The sequence below is a fragment of the Manis javanica genome, chromosome 5 (assembly GCF_040802235.1).
Source record: "Manis javanica isolate MJ-LG chromosome 5, MJ_LKY, whole genome shotgun sequence".
In the NCBI taxonomy this organism is placed as follows: domain Eukaryota; kingdom Metazoa; phylum Chordata; class Mammalia; order Pholidota; family Manidae; genus Manis; species Manis javanica.
The window spans coordinates 56699924-56724393 of record NC_133160.1 but is presented as its reverse complement, the minus strand read 5'-3'; positions in this window follow the sequence as shown (position 1 = coordinate 56724393).

Here is a 24470-nt window from a genome sequence, read left to right as displayed (position 1 = left end):
TGCTTCTTTTCTACAAGATAATGATTTTATTTATTTATTAGCCATGAGCAGGAAAAAACACTTTACTTTTGAAGGGCTCCTGTTATTATATTAAGCTCATCCAGATAATGTTCCTTTCTTAAAGTCAACTTTCTTATACAATGTAGGATGATCACAGAAATGATATCTCATGATAATCAGAGGTTCACTCACACTCAAGGGGGAGGATATGGTACAAGTTCCAGGTTCCATGGCTGGTCATTTAGAATGTGGCCTACCAGAGGTACCATTACTTAAATCTTTTAAGATGATATGATGCATGCAGTAGGAGTCTATCTTCTGAAGGACATCTCTCAAGATACATGGATAATTAATAATGCAGATAATTCAGACACTGACAAAAGGACTTTGTGAAATAAGTGTGTTCTCTATCTGGAACAAGCTAAGAAACAAAGTAGCATGTTGCATGAGACAAAGTCATGGAGGCTGTGACATTCATAAGCATTTCGCTAACACAATTATTGGAATATATCTTATCTTTGAATAATTTAATACATTTATTATCACTATTAGGTAAGTATTGGCAATTTCCCCTATATATCCATCTTTTGTACTTTTCAAAATTTCTATAACATGTCTATATTCTTTAATAAACAAATTTTGGGTTTTAAAAACTTTTTAAATGTACATTTTTGTAATTACATAGCACTCCCATATATATACCCCTTGGCAAGTTCAGATAGCAGGGTTCCTGTTTCTGTCTCTCTACTCAAAACACCATAATTCAGCATCTGTTGATGAAACTGATTTCTACAAGCACAGAAAGCAATTGACGTTTTTGCCAAAATCAAAGACAAAAATTTTAGAAGAGTCTGTACTAACAGAAACAAAGACAAAACACAGAAATGTGATTATTTGGAGAGTATGGGAGAGTGTTTTGACCTATTTATTGATATATTCTGATTACAATAAATTTGAAATACATGTTTAAAAAGCCCTCAGGGGCAGAGCCAAGATGGTGGCATGAGAAGGACAGTGGGAATCTCCTCCCAAAAACATATATATTTTTGAAAATACAACAAGTACAACTATTCCTAAAAGAGAGACCAGAAGACACAGGACAACAGCCAGACTACATCCACACCTGTGAGAACCCGGTGCCTGGTGAAAGGGGTAAGATACACGCCACAGCCAGGCGGGACCCGAGGCCCCTCACCCCAGCTCCCAGAGGGAGGAGAAGAGTCAGAGCAGGGAGGGAGAGGGAGCCCAGGGCTGCTAAACACCCAGCCCCAGCCATCTGCACCAGAGCACAGACACACAGTGCATGCGTGGGGTGCTAGAAACTAGGGAAGCAGGACAGTAAGACCTGTGAGTGGGTTCTGCAGCCGGCACCCCTGAGACAAAGAAAAGCGAATGCTTTTTGAAAGTCTTAAAGGGACAGGGACCCCACAACTGGATGGAAGCATCCCGGGTCAGAGTCCAGCAGCTGGAAATTCTAGGGAATGCCGGGTGCACTAACCCTCTGGGCAACAGATCTGAGATCCCTCACGGAGGTAAACAGTCAAACAGCCTGTGTCCATTACCCCTCCAGTGCCTGCCATAGTATAGCAGTGGCCTGAGGCTGGTCATACCCACAGCAAGGGAGCTGCCTCCATACCGACCCAGCAAGATACAGAGATCAAGTCTACATGCAATTGCCTAACACAAGCCACTAAGGGTTGCAGTTGTCCCAATAAAGAAAGGCCAGGAGCTAGTGGAAAAAGTCTAGGTTCTCAGAGCTGACAGACACGTCAATAGCATACCACTGCACCTATTAACATGAAAAGGCAAAAAAATTCGATCTAAACAAGACTAACCCAGAGAACTTCGACATCTTCTACATCTTCCCCTGAGAAGGAACCTGGGGAGATAGATTTAACCAGTCTTCCTGAAAAAGAATTCAAAACAAAAGTCATAACCATGCTGATGGACTTACAGAGAAATATGCAAGAACTAAGGAGGGAAAATACACAAATAAAACAATCTCTGGAAGGACTTCAAAGCAGAATGGACAAGATGTTGGGTGTTTTGTTCTGTGCTCTTTTTTGGAGTGCTCCCATCTAGAGCAGTCCCTGTAAGATGTCCTGTGGAGGTGCTTTGTGGGAGCCAAATTCCCTCAACTTTTGCTTGTCTGGAAATTGTTTGATCCCTCCTTCATATTTAAATGATAATCATGCTGGATACAGTATTCTTGGTTCAAGGCCTTTCTGTTTCATTGCATTAACTCTTCTGGCCTGTAAGGTTTCTGTTGAGAAGCCTGATGATAGCCTGATGGGTTTTCCTTTGTAGGTGACCTTTTTTTTCTCTCTGTGGCTGCCTTTAATACTTTGTCCTTATCTTTGATCTTTGCCATTTTAATTATTATGTGTCTTGGTGTTGGCCTCCTTGGATCCCTTGTCATGGGAGTTCTGTGTACCTCTGTGGTCTGAGAGGCCATTTCCTCCCCTAGTTTGGGGAAGTTTTCAGCAATTATTTCTTCAAAGACACTTTCTATCCATTTTTCTCTCTCCTCTTATTCTGGTACCCGTATAAAGTGGATATTGTTCCATTTTGATTGGTCACTCAGCTCTCTTAGAATTCTTTCATTCCTGGAGATCCTTTTATCTCTCTCTGCATCAGCTTCTCTGTGTTCCTGTTCTCTGTTTTCTAGTCCATTAATGATCTCTTGCATCTTGTCCATTCTGTTTTGAAGTCCTTCCAGAGCTTGTTTTATTTCTGTATTCTCCTTCCTTAGTTCTTGCATATTTCTCTGCAAGTCCATCAGCATGGTTATGACTTTTGTTTTGAATTCTTTTTCAGGAAGACCGGTTAAATCCATCTCCCCAAGTTCCTTCTCTGGGAAGATGTAGAACATGTTGAAGCTCTCTGGGTTATTCTTCTCTGTATCAATTTTTTTTTTGCTTTTTCATGTTGATAGGTGCAGTGGTATGCTATTGATGCATCTGTCAGCTGGGAGAGCCTAGACTTTCCACTTGCTCCTGGCCTTTTCTTACTGTGACAACTGCGACTCCTAGTGGCTTGTGTTGGGCAATTGCGTGTAGACTGGGTCTCTGTATCTTGCCGGGCTGGTATTGAGGAAGCTCCCTTGCTGTGGGCGTGGCCAGCCTCAAGTTGCTGCTCTTCTATGGCAGGGCCCCAGAGGGGTAATGGACGGGTGGCTCTTTGGCTGTTTACCTCCGTGAGGGGTCTCAGAGCTGTTGCCCTGGGTGTTAGTGTGCCCGGAGTTCCCTGGAATTTCCAGCTGCCTGACTGTGACCCGGGATGCTTCCTTCCAGCTGTGGTGTCCTGTCCCTTTAAGACTTTCAAAAAGCTCTCAGTTTTCCTTGTCACAGTGGCGCTGGCTTCGGGTCCCAGTTAAAAATCTTGCTGCCCTGTTTCCCTAGTTTCCAGCACCCCACATATGCACTGTGTCTGTACTCTTGTGCGGATGGCTAGGGCTGGGTGATTAGCAGTACTGGGCTCCCTCTTCCTCCTGGCTGGGACTCCTCTCCTCCCACCGGGAGCTGGGGGGAGGGGCGCTCAGGTCCTGCTGGGCCAGGGCTTGTGTCTTACCTGTTTCACCAGGCCCTGGGTTCTTGCAGGTGTGGATGTAGTCTGGCTGTTGTCCTGTGTCTTCTGGTCTCTCTTTTAGGATTAGTTGTATTTGTTGTATTTTCGAAAATATATGTGTTTTTGGGAGGAGATTCCCACTGTCCTAGTCATGCAGCCATCTTGGCTCCACCCAGCATACTTACATTTATTTTAATGAACTATAATAATAAAAATAAATGTGAGCACAGAACATTATATATAATATGATTTTCTTTATTTTGTTTTGACAAATACAAAGAGCTTTTTGTAAACTTAAGTCCATATTTGTAGCTGTGAATCAATTTTTCATATATAGCATATCTTGTGTACAAACTGTCTTGCTTTTCAAGGAACATTAGACTAGACAAAATAAGGTTTGTCTACTGCCATTTTTTAAAATCTTGATCAATAAAAGTGAGAGGAAAGTCCTTTATATCTGATGGTAATTAAATCAACATCTACAAAAGTGTGCCCTTGTGGTGAGGTTATGATGTGTGCATGTGTGTATTTCATTATTAGGTTCCAAGATGTTTAAATTTTAATTTATAATTAAGAGGAATTTCACTCCTTTTAAGAAGAGGATAAAGTAAAAATATTACAAGAAGTTTTTATAATGAAGCAACACACTGTTTTTAGCAGAGAGCCTATTAGCTCTCCTACATTCTCAAGAAATCCCTTTTAAATTACCTTTCAGTACCTGGAAGTAGAATAGGCTATCTGAATGTTTGAACTGTGATCACTCTTAAGGGTAAATGAGTTCTACAAGTTTACCATCTCCTTGTAAATTTGCTTAACTACTGCTGAGACTTATTTGCCCTGGATTTGTGGATAATAGGACCCACACTTTGTTATGTTTAGTGATTACATAGCAAAATACAGGCTGTACACATGGATTTTAAATAATAAAACAGATAAAATTATCATGACTTTAATATTCCTGGTCAAAAGCAGGAATTGCTTTCCAGTTAAGATTCAGCCAAGGATTTGCTTTCTCATGCACCGGAAATATTCATACTCTTCCCCTGTAATTCAGCATGGGGAAACCCAGAAACACAAGGGAGACAGAGCTTTAGAGCCAAGCTGATCCTACAAAAAATAAGGAAAATCTAAAACTCAAATAATGGAAGTTTAAATCACATATTATCAGAAGAAGTACATTTTTGGTGATAATATTAATAAGTGTTCTGCTTCTAGAAACTGAAATAATTTTGTTCTTTATGCAAGTAAAATAGTTGTTCTATTGCAATGAAACAAAAATCCAAAATAGGCTGATATCAATGAAAATAGTTTGGGATAACTAATTGGATGTATGGGCAAGGAAAGACAAGTTAATTCTGCAGCAGAACAGAACCAATCTAACAGTTTCTTTTTGGCAACACATTGGAAATCAGTAGCAGAAATATATTGCAGATTATTTACTGTCACTTTGTAGAATGATGCTTAGTGAACTACTTAATTGAATGTATATATACATCTATTAGCAATTTTGGTCCCTGTCCTATGTCCCAGAAACCTATATTTAAATACCAAGTTACCATTTCTGTTTGGGGTTCCATATACATCTCACAGACAACAGTTTCAAACCAAGCTTGCAGTTATTTTCTTGGTTGTAAAGACCCTCTTTTACTGCACCAAATTCAAATTGGCAATGCCATGTTTCGTGGCGATAATGGCAAACCCTTCCCCAGGCTTTTCCTGTCCTTTACTTAGTTGGCTCTTTCCACCAAACTGCTAAAGTTATTCTTGATCCCATCACCATCTGAAATACTTTCGTTTCTTTGCATTGGTTATATAATATTCATTCCCTTCTGAAACGTGTCCTGTGTTACACCCTGCTTTCTTCACTGTGGATACTCACCTTGCAATTTATTTTGAGTGTTACAGTGAAGAGTTTCAACTCACAATGGTGACATAAGTTTTTAGAGTGAGAGAGCTGACAATGAAAGAAAGAGTAAAGGAAAATTCTGCTGTAGGATATGCAACTACATGTGCTTTCAAAAATGTGGTTAAGGGAGCAAAGGATAAAAAACAGCAGTTGATTACAGATTGACAGGCTCATTTGTCAGCATTAAAATCATAATAAAGTCTAGTCAACAAATAAAAGAATGGCACAGGAAAATGGTTAGAAAATTCAGGAGATTTGAAGAGAAGAGACATTATCAATGTGGGATTCTAGGAACATATCTGGACTAATCAAATGAATAAAGAAGTCACGCTAGTTATTTGAAAGAAGGAAATGCATTTGTACCTAGAAAGAGAGTTATGATGGCTGGACCAAAAAGCAAATACTAAGGTATCATGAAGGTCATACTTCTGGCAGAAGCTACCTTCGCTAGGATTCAGGATAGAAGAAAAATAGGCTGAACTGAATAAAATGTAGAAATTCAGAGCAAGGGCCTGTGGAGTTTGGCCTCAGACCTCTGAGGCCTTTTTTTTTTCCCCCACTTGGTGTTTATTTTGGTGACAGGCTGCAGGAACTGTGGAGGCAGGGATGGGCTGGTGGGCAGGGCCAACAGCAGTGTGGAGCAGGCTCCATCAGACAAGTCAGCCCCCATGCTCACGGCCACTCTGAGGCAGGGCAGTGTGCAGGGGTCACAGCACAGAGACAGAGCAGCAGACCCCTGGGGTGTGGAGCCAGGCCTCCTGGCCCTCTTCTATCAACAGGCGCACAGACTTCTGGTCCTGTCCCTCAGGTCCCGTCACTGATCATCAGAAGCTGATGTCTCCAAGCAGGGAGAAGGGCCTTGTCAGGGAAGATCTCATCTCTGGAAAGGGGTACAGTGAAGCTGTTTCAGCTAATGTAAAAATTGAAAATGTATTCTCTTGTTGCTGTGAAAGGGAAGTACTTATTCTGGAGTGCAGAAGTGGGGCTGGGTGGCAATCACGGGACCTGCAAGCAGTAGGATGCCACCTGAAAAGAGCAGGGCATGTCCCTCCATACTCCGACGTCCTTGCAGTCTGCTGGTAGCACCCCCTACTGGCAAAGTCTAACATACAGCAGCTGGCAAAGGAGGAAAGTAGATTAAGTTTAGCCCCAGCATCATAAAGCTGAGTATAGAAGGGTAGGTTTGAATTTTAGGATCAATTACTTAATCTGGTACAATTCTGTAGAGGGACCTTGTATAACACTGATTCACTTCAAGCTCTCATTTGGAGAATCTAATATCTATTCCATGCTAAATGTGTATGTAACCGTGTAAATGAATTGCTGGCTATTTCATATGCTTGGGTAGTTCATATTTCGTGAACATACTTATACTCCCTGAGGATTTGAAATTATTAAAAATAAATACTATGACTTGTATCCTTGGAAAAATAGAATGGAAACATGAAGGACTGTAGCTAATACATCGTTACAGACTTAATTCTCCATTGTGGTTCCTTATAAGGTAAGTTTAGGTATTTTTCAGGGTTTTCTTTTCCCCAGATAATGCATTGGCAATGCTTTTTTTTTTTTTTCTTACTTTGTGCCTTATGTATTTTTTGGATTTTTACACTAGAAACATCATGATACTTTTACCATCAGAAAGGCACAATTGCACAAAAAAGAAAAAAGCACCATTAACATAAATGACAGTGGAAAATAAGGACAAATGGTATTTAGAATAATAATTTGAGCCCATATAAATTAAAAATAAAAAGAGAGCTATATCAATATAAAAATGAACAAATTTGGTGACTTGATAGTAGGGGGAGTCTAATAATCATAATGTTACTCATGTAATTGTACATTAATAATATCAAAATAAAAAAATGATAAAAAATGCACAAAATACATAAATAGACAAGTTAAAGAATATAAATGGCTAATCAAACATAAAAGCTGACTTAATTTCATGAGAAATCAAGGAAATGAAAACTCAAACAAGAAGGTACTAATTTTTATCCTTTCACTTTTCACTGTGCCCACATTTTTATGTAATTATATGAACTGTCCTGGGTATTCTACTAATGTGTGTGTGTGTGTGTGTGTGTGTGTGTGTGTTTCTGTGTAACCAAACAGATATTTGTGCAGCCTTATTATTAGAGGCAGTATGTTAGGATGTTTTCCTTAATTTTTGTCGAGTGGATGCTGGGTCTCTAACTACTCATTTGTAGAGCTAAAGGGAAAATATTGACCCATGAATACCTATCCCAGTTCTTCACAAGCACATAGGGAACAGAAAGATTAGTTCCCACCTTTAAATTTTGTAGTGTCTTACACGGAAAAGAGTATATTTGTGTATATGTAGTCAACCATTGATATAAAATGGATTGGATATAAAAAATAAGAGAAAAATTTTGTATCTTCCAGGTTTCTAAGACCATAGTGATAATGTGAACAAATAGTAAGACTGAGCTGAAAGAAAAATCCAATCAATTACACTTTGAGTAAAGTGATATAAATACAATTATCACAATTAGACTACTATATCACACAAAATTGCCACACTAGGTAGCACTGGGAGAATAAATCATTCTTAGTTCAACTTACAGTCATTTTGTTCCACAACTGAAGGTAAAAAACTTGCCATATTATTTTCTTAGCCAAGGAAAGATTAGTGTTACATGAAATGTCAAATAAATTAATGACAATAAAAGGCATAGTTATGCAGCATAAAGATGCACATGAGTTTGTATGCATTTAGCCACTGGCTTCTTAGATTTTAAGTGTTAACTAGATTTGGATGGGCAATTCCATACTAAAATAAGTTATATTGAAGATTGCTTCCACCATCCTTTTATATAAAATATATAAACAAATTGATTATTGTTTTACATTTTTAATATATATATATATTATTTTTACAAGGTGTTGATGCATGTTAACATAACACACCAAATTATTTTAAATATAATAATATATTTGTGGTAAATATTGGAAAAATCACAAAAAATTATATAATTATATATTTATGTCTACCTTCAACTACAGGTATACACATGGCATTAATCATGCACTGTCATATTAACTCATTAATGAATTGATAAAGAAATTCAGTACCTATGAGTTCAAATTACTCTTTTTAAATTTCGTAAAATGGGGATATAAAGTCCCAGATAATTAACACTCTATCCATGATGACTTTTTTCCCACCACCCAGAAGTTAATCTGAACTCTGGTCTTCCTTCCTAAAGCTGCATCTTCGACAGCCACATGCAACTCTTCTTCCACATGAGATAATCTGCCATCTATGCTAATATATACATACATAAGATTGATGATTTTTTCCAGTTTTCATTATGCATTAAGCCTCTCTCCTATACTTTTACAATATATTGTGAGATAAGAGCTTATCTTCATACTATTCCTCTTTTCACAGGTAAACTGACAACCTATGAAGAGCAGAATGGTTAACAGGGGCAAGACCTCTTCGAGATTAGTTTGGTAGTAGCAAGTGTTTTGGTTACTGTGTCTATATAATAAGTGTTTCCATTTTCAGAAACCTCAAATCTAAATACCATTATTCTGAAATGTTATCAAAAGTCTGGTATTGCTTTCTTTATCTAATATCAAACAGTTTTGCATTTTTTTAATTGGTCTGTCTTTAACACTGTGAGGAAAGTAGCTTCTGGCAGTTCTATTGAGATAAGAGCAGTCTACATTTTCTATAATAGTCTACTTACAATGGTTTTCAGATAATCTTGTCTTTATTTTCAATTAAAGTGTCTTATTCTAATCTTCTGCTATATAGTCTATCACACTTGTTGACCTACTTAGCTTTTTACATTCTTTTGGTCACACTAGACTTGAAAAAGCAATGACTTGTAAAAATGGCAATCGAATTTTAAAAATATATACATCCAAATGTAATTCAGTCCCAAAGTACAATTTCAGAATAACAAAATTATTTAAAGTTAAACAATGAATGTTCCCTTCATAAATGAATTCTAAGCATACAGTAGTTTCAATAGAATCAACACTTGAAATATAGTCTATTAGAAGATAACATTATAGGACTAATCAAAGTTGTATGTTAATAAAACAGACAAATGAACAAAACATAAATAGGCTCATAGACACTGAGAAGTGACTGGTGGGTACCATGGGGAGGGGTTAGAGTGGGGGATGAAATAGATGAAAGGGATAAAGAGGCACAAAATCACAATCATAATATAAATGGATAAAAGTAGAACATAGAGAATATAGTCAATAGTTCTGTAACATCATTCTATATTGACAGCAACTACATTAGTTTGGATGAGCATTTAATAATGTAGATTACTGTCAAATCACTATGCTGTATACTTGAAACCAATATATTATTGAATACCACCAGTGTTTCAATAAAAAAGTTCATGTTCATGTCATTACAAATCTTCTGATTTGTTTTTCTCATGCCCTTTCCATCCTGCTCTCTCCTTTACTCTCACACTATTCAAGTACCCCATATTTGGTATCATACTCAATTTTTCTGAGCTACTTCACCTGATATTTATCTAAATCCATTCCCAGCACTCTACCAACTAAACTCAGTAAACACCAGTTACATTTGTTCATTCTAGAGGTTGTATATTATGTTCAATGATAGCAAACAGATCTTAAAACTAATCCATACAGATGTGTTAATTAACAAACACTAAAACTTTTCTTCATGACAATGCCTGTGTGCCGTATCAGTTGTTTGGTTGAAAGTGAGATCTTTCAAAATCTATCAACAACATGATATGTGAATAAAACTGAAAACGTATATGTGATAATATATTTAAAGTAATTAGGAACTGACACCATTGAACATATAGGTAAATTATAACATATGTGAAAGAAGAGCTTGATATTCATGGTAACTGAAAGTGATACGGATTTATAAGTCATCTGATAGTTTGAATATTTGACAACTCTGTGATTAGGCATTGTTTCTACATTACAATGTCCTTATTTATAAACCTTTTCTGCTTTACCTACTTTCTTCCCTCTATTTCCAACTAGCTGACCTCACAGGTTTGTTTGGAAGCCCGAGATCTCATAAAATAAATCTCTGCTGGTATTCATTCTATTACCCAGAATGAATGGCATTATTGAAGATGTGCAAACTCCTCTGTTTGCATATTTAAAACAATAATATATTTCTTTGTGATTTCAGTTGGTAAGCTCATATTTAAGGTTGGGCCTGAATCCACAGTCTTAAAAGCCTTTGTTACATCTCAGTTTGAGCTGTAAATATGTATTCCTTTTGGATTATATTCCTTTCTAAGGTTCTCCTGGTGCACTACAATGTGAATTTACATTCATGACATAAACTATGCTTTAAGTCAAACTATCTCAGATGCACTTTGAATTTTGTGAAATTTCATCTTGCTACTTTATATCAATGATTAAGTAAATCAGAGAGTGAAAAACTACATTTGTTTCATAGAGAATGACTTCTCATAAATTTCCGGTGTTAAGGAAACACAAAACCAGCACTGGAGGAAAGATGGAGTAAAAAATCATTATTAAATAATATCACATAGTGCCTTTCCTTCTTTCCCCTAACCCAAGTTACTTTATATATATATATATGTATGTATGTATGTATGTATCTTCAAATGTAAGATCTGGTTCCATTTTTTCCAAACTTTCTGTGTCTTTTATTCTTTCCTTTTTTGCTCTCATTTCAATTATTTTTTTGTTATTCAATTATTCATTTTTCTGGTGTGATAACACATACTTGTTATTTAAATGGTTAACAAGACATTGAAACACCCATTTTTACCATATCAAGATCTAATAAACTTAAATTTATTGCTATTCACCATCTCTTGATGTTATGACATTTTTCTAATGAATTTCAATTCATTGGCTATTGGCTATTTTAAACCCCAAATACAGTATTTTATTTTAACATGGTTAAAATTCATTTCAATTTACTCACATATTTATCCTTTCCATACTGTTCATTTCTTCCTGTATCTCTAAGATGACATCTAGGGACTTTTTTATTTTACTCAAAGAATACCTTTAAGCATTTTAGTCTATTTTTGTTGATGATATATTTTCTACCTTTTTTCTAAAAGTGTTTTTCTCACTTTCATTTTTTAAAGAAATTTTTTATTGAATAGAGTTGTAAATTGGCATCTATCTCTTTAATTGTTTGGTTAGGGAGTAATATTTTCCTTTAATTCTTTTTCTTTTGAGGGTATTTAAATTTTAATCTGGATCTTTTAAAAATATTTTTTATAATTTGAATTTTAATGGTTTTACCTTTGATACTTAATTATGAATCTCTGTTTTCATTTTTTTAGAGGTTGTAAGGGTTTCTTTAATCTGTTGTTTAATGTCTATTTCTCATTTTAGCTATTTATCAGTCATTATTATTCAAATATTGCTTCTTCCTCACTTCATTAATCTATTTTAGGGATTAAAAATCTTCTAGCTATATTTCTATTTATATTATTTTCTTTTTGTTTCATATCTCTTTGTCTATAATTCATTCTGTTTCTTTTCTTCTGACATATATTTCTATCACTAATTCTCTCTTAACCTATTTAATCTGCTATTAAGTCATCCCTCAAGATTTTAATCTGTTTATTATATTTTAATTTTAAAATATCCATTTGTTTATCTATGTAAAAATTATAATCCTGTATTTTGTCTCATGTATAATAAACTTAGTTACTTTAAAATCTGTGCATGATACTTCCATCATCTGGGTATCCTGTGGGCTTTCTCTATTGTTTATTTCTTGTTTTGTAGTTATTTTTTATTTCATTTATGACTAGTTTTTGAGTTCTGGACATAGTGTGACCAGTGGTGTATGAATTAGAGATCTAAGATTCATGGTGTTTCATTCCCAAAACAGTGTATGTTTGCTTCTCTTCTTTAATGTGTTACCTTGGCCCATCATAGAATTGTGCTTTAGTAAATTGTGAGTTCATTTTTTTTTGTTTTTGGTTCTGTAATCATAATTCTTTTAGGTGAACAAATTTTGTTTTTTAAAAAATTATCTAGTATATGTAAAATTGTCCTTGTTAAAATTTGTCTATTCAATGTAATTTAGTACTTTTTGCTAATATCCTGTTAATGTACTAACTGTTGAGGAATTCTTAAACATTTGAAGGAGAAAAATTATGTGTTTTTCCTCTAACCAGGTACATAAAGATCAAAAGTATTTATATTTGTGTCTCTCTACAGATATTAAAGTTAAGACAGTTAAACAAAAGGTGCATCTAAAGAAAAATGTTTCATCTCTATCATTGACAAAAGATAGGAGGTTATTTAGCCATGAAGTGTTAATGATGAAAAAACTCATATTGTAACACATACTTTGTATTAGTATAAGCATGGAAATAATTTTTACAAAGAATCATGTGAATACATTTACGTTTTCTTTTAATTATGTCCATGGAATTCACATCTAGATTTCTGAAAAAGAATTAAGTAGCAGTAAACAAATTGATTTTTTATTCTCTTAGTGTATTCAGTGTAACTTCTGTGTCTCTGTTTTAGAAAAAATAATATGCACACAGTGTGAGTTTACATGTGTCAACTTACTCAAAATAAGATTAAGGTGCCAAGTAACACCTAATTGATATTAAATTATATTTCAAATTTGATATGAGATCAACCTTTGAACCTATGTGTGTTAATAAAAATAGATCATGTTTGAAATTCTAAGAATAAAAGTGAAAACTAACAAAAGTCCACTTATTGACCAATAGGATCAGGAATACTTTTTTTTTGTTATCATTAATGTACAGTTACATGAGCAACATTATGGCTACTACACTACCCCCAATATCAAGTGCCCACCACATACCCCATTACAGTCACTGTCCATCAGTGTAGTAAGATACTATAGTCAGTACTTGTCTTCTCTGTGTTGTACTGCCTTCCCCATGCCCCACCCCTACATTATGTATGCTAATAATCATAATGCGACTTTTCCCTCTTATCCCTCCTTTCCCACCCATCCTCCAAAATCGCTTTCCCTTTGGTAACTGTTAGTCCATTCTTGGGTTCTGTGAGTGTGCTGCTGTTTTGTTCCTTCAGTTTTTGCTTTGTTGTTATAATCCAAAGATGAGTGAAATCATTTGATACTTGTCTTTTTCCACCTGGCTTATTTCGCTGAGCAAAATACCCTCTAGCTCCATCCATGCTGTTGTAAATGACAGGATTTGTTTTCATCTTATGGCTTAATAATATTCCATTGTGTATATGTACCACATCTTCTTTATCCATTCTTCTACTGATGGACACTTAGGTTGCTTCCATTTTTTGGCTGTTGTAAATAGTGCTGTGATAAACATAGGGGTGCATATGTCTTTTTCAAAATGGGATCCTGTATTCTTAGGGTAAATTCCTAGGAGAGGAATTTCTGGGTCAAATGGTATTTCTATTTTTAGTTTTTTGAGGAACCTCCATATTGCTTTCCACAATAGCTGAACTAGTTTATATTCCCACCAGCATTGTAGGACAGTTTCCCTTTCTCCACATCCTCACCAACATTTGTTGTTGTTTGTCTTTTGGATGTTGACCATCCTAACTAGTTTGAGGTGATATCTTATTGTGGTTTTAATTTGCATTTCTCTGATGAATAGGGATGTGGAGCATCTTTTCATGTGCCTGTTATCCATCTGAATTTCTTCTTTGGAGAAGTGTCTGTTCAGATCGTCTCTCATTTTTTAATTGGATTGTTTGTTTTCTGTTTGTTGAGGTGTATGAGCTCTTTATATATTTTGGGTGTCAACACTTTATCATATATGTTATATATGAATGTATTCTCCCATACTGTAGGATGCCTTTTGGTTCTTTTGACAGCATCCTTTGCTGTACAGAAGCTTTTCAGCTTGATATAGTTCCACTTGTTTATATTTGCTTTTCTTTCCCTTGCCCAGGGAGGTATGTTCAGGGAGAACTTGCTCATATTTATGTCCAAGAGATTTTTGCCTGTGTTTTTTTCCAAAAGTTTTATGGTTTCATTACTTACATTCAGATCTTTGATCCATTTTAATAACTGTTGTGTATGTGTTTAGACAATGATCCAGTTTCATTCTCTTACATGTAGCTGTACAGTTTTTCCAACATCAGCTGTTGAAGAGGCTATCATTTCCCCATTGTATATCCTGGACTCCTTTATCATATATTAATTGACCAAACACATTTGGGTTAATATCTAAACTCTCTATTATTTTTCACTGGTCTATGGGTCTGTTTTTGTGCCAGTATGAAATTGTCTTGTTTATTGTGGTTTTGTAGTAAAGCTAAAGATGGGAAGCAAGATCCCCCCTGCTTTATTCTTCCTTCTCAGGATTGCTTTGGCTGTTCGGGGTCTTTTGTGGTTCCATGTGAATTTTAGAACTATTTGTGCCAGTTCATTGAAGAATTCTGTTTGTATTTTGAAAGGGATTGCATTGAATCTGCAGAGTGCTTTAGGCAGAATGGCCATTTTGAAAATACTAATTCTTCCTACCCAAGAGCATAGGCTGTGTTTCCATTTGTTAGTGTCCTCTTTAATTTCTCTTAAGAGTGTCTTGCAGTTTTCAGAGTATAAGTATTTCACTTCCTTGGTTAGGTTTATTCCTAGGTATTTTATTCTTTTTAATGTAATTGTGAATGGAATTTTTTTCTTGATTTCTCTTTCTGCCAGTTCATCATTAGTGTGTAGGAATGCCACAGATTTCTGTGTATTAATTTTGTATCCTGCAACTTTGCTGAATTCAGATATTAGTTCTAGTAGTTTTGGAGTGGATTCTTTAGGGTTTTTTTATGTACGATATTATCTCATCTGCAAATAGTGACAGTTTGACTTCTTCTTTACCAATCTGGATGCCTTTTATTTCTTTGTTTTGTCTGATTGCCATGGCTAGGACTAGGAGTTTTATGTTGAATAAAAATGGGGAGACTGGGCATCCTTGTCTTGCTCATTATCTTAGGGGAAAAGCTTTCAGCTTCTCACTGTTAAGTATGGTGTTGGCTCTGGGTTTGTCATATATGGCCTTTATTATGTTGAGGTACTTGCCCTCTATACTCATTTTCTTTAGACTTTTTATCTTGAATGGGTGTTGAATTTTGTCAAATGATTTTTTAGCATCTATGGAGATGATCATGTGGTTTTTGTCCTTCTTTTCGTTGATGCAGTGGATGATGTTGATGGATTTTCAAATGTTGTCTCATCCTTGCATCCCTGAGATGAATCCCGCTTGATCATGGGGTATGATCTTCTTGATGTATTTTTTAACTTGGTTTGGTAGTATTTTGTTGAGTGCTTTAGCATCTGTGTTCATCACAGATATTGGTCTGTAATTTCCTTTTCTTGTGGTGTCTTTGCCTGGTTTTGGTATTAGAGTGATGTTGGCTTCACAGAATGAGTTTGGCAGTATTCCCTCTTCTTCTAGTTTTTGGAAAACTTTATGGAGAATGGGTATTGTGTCTTCTCTAAAGCCTGTTAAAATTCAGCAGTGAATCCATCTAGCCCGGGGGTTTTGTTCTTGGGTAGTTTTTGATAACCGATTCAATTTTGTTGATGGTAATTGGTTTGTTTAGATTCTGTTTCTTCCTTGGTCAGTCTTGGAAGGTTGGCTTTTCTAGAAAGTTATCCATTTTTTCTTAGTTAACAAGTTTGTGAGCATATAGATTTTAATAGTATTTTCCAATAGTTCTTTGTATTTCTCTGGTGTCTGCATAGATTTTTCCTTTCTAATTTCTGATTCTGTTTATGTGTATAGACTCTTTTTCTCTTAGTAAGTCTGGCTAGAGGCTTATCTATTTTTTTTTATTTTCTCAAAGAACCAGCTCTTGGTTTCATTGATTTTTTTCTATTGTTTTATTCACCTCAATTTTATTTATTTCTTCTCTGATCTTTATTATGTCCCTCCTTCTGTTGATTTGGGGCTTCATTGGTTCTTCTTTTACCAGTTTCAATAATTGTGAATTTAGACTATTCATTTGGGATAGTTTTTTCTTCTTTAAGTAGTCCTGGATTGCTATGTACTTTCCTCTTAGAACTGCCTTCTCTGGGTCCCACAGACATTGGGGCATTGTGCTGTTGTTTTCATTTATCTCCACATATTGCTTGATTCCTGTTTTAATTTGGTCATTTATCCATTGATTATTTAATAGCATGTTGTTATGCCTTCATGTACTTGTGAGCCTTTTTGTTTTCTTTTACAATTTATTTATAGTTTTATACCTTTGTGATCTGAGAAGTTGGTTGGTTGAATTTCAATATTTTTTAATATACTGAGGCTCTTTTTGTAGCCTAGTATGTGTTCTATTCTGGAAAATGTTCCATGTGCACTTGAGAAGAATGTGTATCCTTTTGCTTTAGGATGTATAGTTCTGTAGATGTCTTTTAGGTCCATCTGTTCTAGTGTGTTGTTCAGTGGCTCTGTGTCCTTACTTATTTTCTGTCTGGTGGATCTGTCCTTTGAAGTAAGTGGTGTGTTGAAGTCTCCCAAAATGAATGCATTGCATTCTATTTCCTCCTTTAATTCTGTTAGAATTTGTTTCACATATGTTGGTGCCCCTGTATTGGGTGCATAAATATTTATAATGGTTATACCCTCTTGTTGGACTGAGCCCTTTATCATTATGTAATGTCCTTCTTTATCTTTTGTTACTTTCTTTATTTTGAAGTCTATTTTGTCTGATACTAGTATTGCAACACCTGCTTTTTTCTCTCTGTTGTTTGCATGAAATATCTTTTTCCATCCCTTGACTTTAAGTTTGTGCATGTGTTTGGGTTTAAGGTGAGTCTCTTGTAAGCAGCATATGGATGGGTCTTGCTATTTTATCCATTCTATTACTCTGTGTCTTTTGATTGCTGCATTCAGTCCATTTACATTTAGGGTGATTATCAATAAATATGTACTTATTGCCATTGCAGGCTTTGGATTTGTGTTTACCAAATGTTCAAGGTTAGCTTCTTTAGTATCTGTCTAACTTTAATTCACTTATTATGCTATTATGAACACAGTCTGATGATTCTTTATTTCTCTCTCTTCTCTTTCTTCCTTCTCCACTCTTTATATGTTAGGTGTTTTATTCTGTACTCTTTTGTGTTTATCTTGAGAGGTTTTATGGATAGCTGTTTTTATTTTGCCTTTAGTTCGTATTTGGTTGGTCTACTTTCTTTATTGTCATTTTATTTTCTCTGGTGACATCTATTTATCTTTAGGTGTGCATTCATCTAGAGCAGTCCCTTTAGAATACACTGTAAATGTGGTTTGTGGGAGGTAAATTCCCTCAACTTTTGCTTATCTGGGAATTGTTTCATCCTCCTTCAAATTTAAGTGATAACCTTACTGAGTAGAGTATTCTTGGTTTGAGGTCCTTCTGTTTTATTACATTGAATATCTCATGTGGCTCCCTTCTGGCCTGTAAGGATTCTGCTGAGAAGTCTGATCAGAGCCTGATGGGTTTTCCTTTGTATGTGATCTTTTTTCTCTCTCTGGCTGCTTTTACTACCCTGTCCTTGTCTTTGACCTTTGCCATTTTAATTATTATATGTGTTGGTGTTGTCCTCTTTGGGTCCCTTGTGTTGGGAGATCTGTGGGTTTCCATGCTCTGAGAGACTATTTCTTTCCCCAAATTGGGGGAGTTTTCAGCAATGATTTGTTCAAAGACACTTTTTATCCATTTTCATTTCTCTTCTTCTCTAGTACCCCTAAAATGTAAATATTGTTCTGCTTGGATTGGTCACACAGTTCTCTTAATATTCTTTCATTTCTTGTAATCCTTTTTGCTCTCTCTGCCGCAGCTTCTCTGTATTCCTGTTCTCTGATTTATATTCCATTAACAGTTTCTTCTACTTCATCCAGTCTGCTCTTTAATCCTTACATTGTTTTATTTCTGTTATCTCCCTCCAGAATTCATCCCTTAGCTCTCGCATATTTCTCTGCAGCTCTGTCAGCATGGTTATAACTTTTATTTTGAATTCTTCTTCAGGAAGATTGGTTATTTCAGTATCACCAGGCCCTCTCTCTGGCATTAGAATGATTTTGGACTGGACCAGGTTCTTCTGCCTTTTTTTGGTGATAGAAGTGATTGCCAGAGTTGCGCATATGTCATTTTGGAGAACAAAGTCCCTTCCTACTTGCTAGTAGCCTTGCCCATCTCTGATTGCTGTGCCAGCTACCCACACACAGGGAGCAGCCTCTTGGTTAATCTCGTGAGCTGCTGTGGGTGGGGAGGCCGTTGGGATGGCCTAGGGCACTGGAGGGGGTCACTGGCAAGCAGCATGTGTTTTCCTATGAAAACAGTGCCCCTTTGTACTTTTCAGACTCTGTGCTAATCTCCGCTGCTTGTGCCAAGTAACTGCACAGAGGAAGTAGCCTCTGGGTTAATACCCTGAGCTGCCATGGGTGGAGCAGTTCTCAGGATGGCCTAGGCCCTGGCAGTAGTTGCAGGTGAGCAGTGCATGTTTGCTGCAAGAACAGAGCCCCTGTGCCTTCTGGACACTGCACCTGCTTCCTCTGCCTGTACCAGTCAACTGGGTGCAGGGAGCAGCCTCTGGGTTGATCCCCAGAGCTTCCATGGATGTGACAGCCCTGTGGATGGCCTAAGGCACTGGCAGCAGTTGAAGGTGAGTAGCAAATGTTCACCACTAGAATAAAGCCCCTTTGTGCTTTCTGGACTCTGTGCCATCTCTCTGATGTCTGTGCTTGGCATCTACATGCAGGAGGCAGCTGTTCAGTTTGGCTCTGTTAGCTGCATGCTCAAAGAAGACTCTGTGTGGTTGCTGTGGGCAGGGCTATTCCCAGCTGATCCACAGCAATGGCAGATCAGTTGGTTTGCTTGCAGTACTGGTGGCGGGGAATGAACGGCAGGCTGCTTATCACCATGAGGGACTTTGGAGCTGTGTTGACACCCAGGGTGTTAGGGCACCTGAGGTTCCTTAAAGTTCCCAGCATGCTGGTCTGAGTATGCCAGGACGATTTTCTCCACCGGTTAAACCCTTGTCCCTTTAAGACTTTTAAAGAGCCCGCATTTCTTTTGTCCCAGGGCAGCCTGCTGTAGGGACCTGTTCACAGTTTTAGTCTCAGATTTTACTTTTTCATTAATCTAATATCCAATACACCATGCAATGTGTGTCTGTGCTCCTGTTGCAGATTACTAGAGCTGGTTATTTAGCAGTCCTGTGCTTCCTCCCCTTCCCCACTTTTATTCTTCTCCTCCTGCTGGTGAACTGGGGTTGGGGGAGTGCTCGGGTTCCATAGGGTCACAGCTTTGTATCTTACCCTTTTCATGAGATGCTGAGTTCTTGCAGATGTAGATGTAGCCTGGCTGTTTTACTGTATCTTCTGGTCTCTCTTTTAGAAATAGTTGTATTTGCTATATATTCAAAGTATATATGGTTTTGGGAGGAGATTTCTGCCACCCTACTCATGCCACCATCTTGAGAATCTCTCAGGTTCAGGTATTTTTTAACTTGTTTAATGATATTTTATTAACACTGGAGAATATTTTTTCCAAAATACATGTTGAAGCATTAAACATAAGATTTTCATTATATTATGCTATATAAGCTTTGAGGTTCACAGGAACAAAAGAAAAGAAAAAAATTCTGCAGCTGTTTTGTAGAAAATAAATGTTATATTTATATTTAGTTACATAGCCTGCATTTAAATTTGTGTACTTTTTATTGTATTATATATTCAGGAAAAAAATGGGCATTTGCCTTTTAAATTACATTCTTTCATGAATGTTTCTCTTGTAAAATTGTAATTTTGATACAAAACAAATGAATATGTTGAACAAATCAATATTGATAATAGACTGAACTCCAAAAAATAAATTCACATGGAAATAAATATGTGAAAAAAGGAGCAGGTGGTATAAAAATACAGCTAAGAATACTAAAAGAGAGTCATATTGGGCAATCAGAAGATGACAAATCAAAATTAATCAGCATTTTGTAATTAACAGCTATTCTTGTCAAAATAATTGTGGTTGATGGTATACTTTACTCTCACTGAACACAACATGTTGCACAACTGAGAAATGTCATTTTCCACTAAGAAAAAAATAATAGAAACAAAATCTCTCTTTTGGTATATTATGATATATTTGCATCATATTTACATGTGTCTGTGTATGTCTGTTTATGTATTAATACATGTCCAGACATAGAGACTACATAATTTTTATGTAGTATATGCATATGATATGAGAGAGAATATGTGAGCAAGAAAGTAAGAGTTAACAACTGTTATCTCAATATACTAAACTAACAAGAAGTTAAAGCTAATGTTTAACACACACTTCATAAAGGTATTTTATCTTATTTACATAAGTTCTTCTGCAAATTTCACTGACAAGTTCTTCCCTGAAACACTATACTGAAATGGGCCACTATAGAATTCTGAGTAAAGTTCAGTTTTTGGTTCTTTTCCCTGACTCAAAATCCATTAATTTTAATTTCCTTTTTACTCTATGGGTTCTGCTGACCTTTATTATAATATAAAAAGTATACCAATAATGAAGAATAAAGTTAAAATGAGGTTCTAACCTAGAAAGAATTTCAACCATAAATTTTCTCAGGTGAAATCAAAGACAGGTTTGAGGTGCAATTAAATGCTTTTAAGTGTGGGTGTAACTCATGTGAGTGACAATACTTTTGGCACTAAATGTTTTTATCATTTTGCTATTATTAAATTAAATTCAAATGAACCTTTGATTAAATTCAAACAAAATAAAAAAATTATATGCGTATATTCTACTTATTTTTTAACCTATTGAATTCACCTTAACATATATTATCATAGTAATCAGATGAAGTTATTGTTAGTAACATTATAAAGGTAAGGAAACTGAGATCCAAAAATCTCAGTCATGTTACAATAATTTCACTATAATAAGACAGCCAATCCTTAAATCAATATCTTTTCACTCTTGTCTAATTATTCTTTCCAGAACAGTGATTTCTAAGCTTTCAGTTTTTATTATCACATTTTGTGATTTATTATGATTTATCAGTCTGAATATAACTCACTGATCTGAAGTTAGCTTACATGCAAATTGGAAGGACTGAATGGGTTAATATTTGAAAAACTAAGTCTGTGTATTAGGTCTATGCATACATTATATCTTTCTAAACTTGTAAACTTTTATAAACCCAATATATCAATCAGTCTGTGAAATTCAACATTACAGATGGATTAGTATTCCAACTTTCTCCTTCAATACACTATCCACTGGTTTGAGGAAATAGATTTTACTGCATATGCAACAGCTGATAACTGATGAAATTTAACATTTAAAAAATGTTATATCTTTTTCTATGATTTGATTGCTTTTAGAATAATGAATTATTTTAGGAAAGGAATTTGAATTTGGCTATAATTAGATTTGACCTCTTTACCAAATGACTTGAGTCCTTTCAAAATGTGTGGGCTTCATGGTAATCTATGCTGTTGTCATATTGGATGAACTATTACAGGATTAATGGCTGAGAATCAAAGTAAACTACATTTGGACCTGTAAGTTTTACCAGTGATTGTGCTACTTATCCTGAAGTCCTTCTGTATCAGAGAGATATGTATAAGGAGCCTATGGTCAGGTTATTTTTTCTACCCTTGATCATTTTATCTCAGAGGTAGTCATGTAAATTTCACTGTGTAATTTCTTGAAAACATTTTGCAAATTTATTCTGGACCATCTTACAATGTATTGTTTTATTTTTTGTTTTATTACTATTATTTCTAGTAAGCCAGTGAATACAGGTCATCAATCTTAAATTGTTTCTTGAATTCAGAATTTGGGATCTACTAATTACTAACTGTAAAACCCAGGCAAGTTGTATACCTTTTCTATTGTAAAATTAGTATAAGCACAGAACAAAAATATCCAAGAATTGTTGGGGTGATTACTTACATTCTACATGTAAATTGTTCACTGTCAAGGCTGGCCCCAAATGATGTTCATAATAACAAGCTGAATTATTATTATGCAAATTATATAACAAAAATGTTTAATGCCATTGAGAGATTATTCAAGAATCAGTTTTATATGCATTTTTTATGAATCAGGAGAGCAATGCTAAGCCAATGAGATTAAAGTCAAATAACATTCAATATCTAGCTTCAAAAAATTACATTTTTATAGATATTAACTGAAAAATTACAAAAGGTTGGTCATATTTCGACTAAGTTTAAAATACTATATAATCACATTTGAGTATTTTCTTTGGAAAAATATCATTTCAGGGTCCTTTGCCTATTTTTTAATTGGATTATTTTATTTTATTTATTTTTTGCTACTGAGTTGTATGAATTCTTTATATAATTTAGAATATTAAACCTTATCAGACATAGTTTGCACACATTTTGTCCCATTCCAATGGCTGGTCTATCATTTTGTTGATTTTTCTTTTTGCTGTCTAAAAGCTTTTTAGTTTGTTACTCCTAACAAGAATTAATCATTGATATAAATCCTAAAGAAAGTGCAAGAGTTAAACAAATGATAGTTGAAGGGCATAAACATTCTGAATATTACCAGCAGGCTCCTCAAAGACCATAAGCAAGGGGTGCATGATGTAATCATTGAGCAATGTGAAACAATTCAGTATTTGTATGTGTGATCAAGCATGGATTAATAAGGAATTTGGAAATTGATTACATCTGGAGATTAAACATATACCAATAACTTAAAGAATATATTGAGGAAAAATGACAATATCAGAATTGCTTTATAGAAATATTTCTGACCTTACTGTGAGTAATGGATTGGAATGAAAAATATCCAGAGCAACTGACCATTAAGATGCTGTCACAACTATGAAAGGGAAATATGGATAGGCTGAACGTATAGCACAACTGATGGATTATTAAGATATGATAGTAATATTAGATCTAAAATGCAATTTTCACTGGTAATAATATTCAGTTCTCTCATTTTATGGGTAAGTAGACTGATGTTGGGGATATTAAACAGTTTCACGAGTTATATATCTAATTAATGGCTAAGATAAAATGATTTCAAATTAATATTCTACTGTTAACATTAGGGTTAAATGGTCCAACTTACCTGAAACTACAGCAGAATAGAAATGTGACGTTGGTTCTAGACTTTAGAGTATAACCTAGAGGCAATGAATTCTTCCAGTACCTCAAAGGAGATAAGAAAAGCCAGTTTTATTCTCTGTGGCAATCAATAAGTTCAACTGAAATGACTTCTGTCAGCTTGCATCCTAAAATTGAGACAGATTTGCCTACCTTTCAAATGGGACCTGTCAGGGAGATTCTCAGAGTTTTCCCAGGAGGGGTTGTCCTGTATAATTGCATGGACCTTGGAGAATTTACTGATTCTGATGAACCCAGAAGACTGGAGGGACAAATGTGTGTGCTGAATTGTTCCTAGTTCATGTATTTGAAAGAAAACTACCCCTTTGCTTGAGTCTAGTGACACCAACAGAAATAGGATTGGCTAAGGTCAGAATTTGCAAAGTTAATATCCATGCAGACTCACAAGAGTAAAAATGGTGTATTATGTACCATCTGCTGTGAACCATTGCTCCCCAAAATCCAACAGTCTGGTTTGTTTAAAGAACAAGCAGTAATATTTATGTTCAATATTTGTATTTAGTAATGAAAGTAAGTAGTGAAACTGCAGAATTCAAAGACAATACATTAATTCAGGAAAAAAATGTTTTTATTAACTGTTGGGAAATTTTTATGATCATTTGAGCTAGGTGGCCTTGGTTCTTCAGTAGTTATTAGAAGGAAATCATTAAATAAGGAAGTTGCTGTTATTACTGTTAGGAAACCAATTAAAGAGCACCAAACTTCTCCTGACTCTTGAGTCTACCGTACCCACTCAAATCTCCACTGCCATTCTCAAACAACTAAGCTTCAGGAGAGAACCATCTTTTGACTCTGACTCAAATCTGTGTTTTGATGCAGTTTGCTTGTGTAAAAAAGTAGATTTTTGTGTGTGTGAAAAGCATAAGATTTTCCAAGAGGACTCAGAAAGGGACATCTGA